The sequence below is a fragment of the Mesitornis unicolor genome, unplaced genomic scaffold, assembly GCF_000695765.1.
Source record: "Mesitornis unicolor isolate BGI_N332 unplaced genomic scaffold, ASM69576v1 scaffold28352, whole genome shotgun sequence".
NCBI classification, from domain to species: Eukaryota; Metazoa; Chordata; class Aves; order Mesitornithiformes; family Mesitornithidae; genus Mesitornis; species Mesitornis unicolor.
In genome coordinates this window covers 26,648-27,067 of record NW_010167596.1, presented here as the reverse complement: position 1 = coordinate 27,067, position 420 = coordinate 26,648, and the positions used below count along the sequence as shown (strand labels likewise).

Here is a 420-nt window from a genome sequence, read left to right as displayed (position 1 = left end):
ATCAATTATTTTGCACATAGACCATTATCATACATCCTGGGGATGTAGAACAGCAGATTTTTCATCGCTTTCACTGACTTCTGGAGTCTGTCTGGTTTGGGGTGGGGGCAGATATAAACCCTGTTTAATATGTGTAAAAACTAATATATTGTATGAGCTGTACATCGATTCTCTGAAGTTACCTGCAGTTGTATTATCAGACAAACTCAGGGCATTGATGAAGGTTGTATAAATGTTGCCCCTGAAGTAAGCTGAAGGCAGGGAGTGGAGAAATGGTGACTCTGTAGCAGCTCACGTGGACTTTGAAGTATGAATGGTGAATATGAGCATTTACATTATGGAGGGAGCTCAGAGAGAACCCAGAAAAGAGGGCTGGAAAGAGGCACAAAGAAAAAGTATTTCTGTAAATCTGTGTCCCCA

At 41.2% G+C, this 420-nt stretch overlaps 1 protein-coding gene across 1 annotated transcript in view; it reads left to right on the top strand.

The window, feature by feature from the left end:
- APCDD1 (adenomatosis polyposis coli down-regulated 1) overlaps positions 1 to 420 on the top strand; it is an 18,224-nt gene that overhangs the window by 13,601 nt on the left and 4,203 nt on the right. The gene's annotated exons all lie outside the window — the stretch shown is intronic.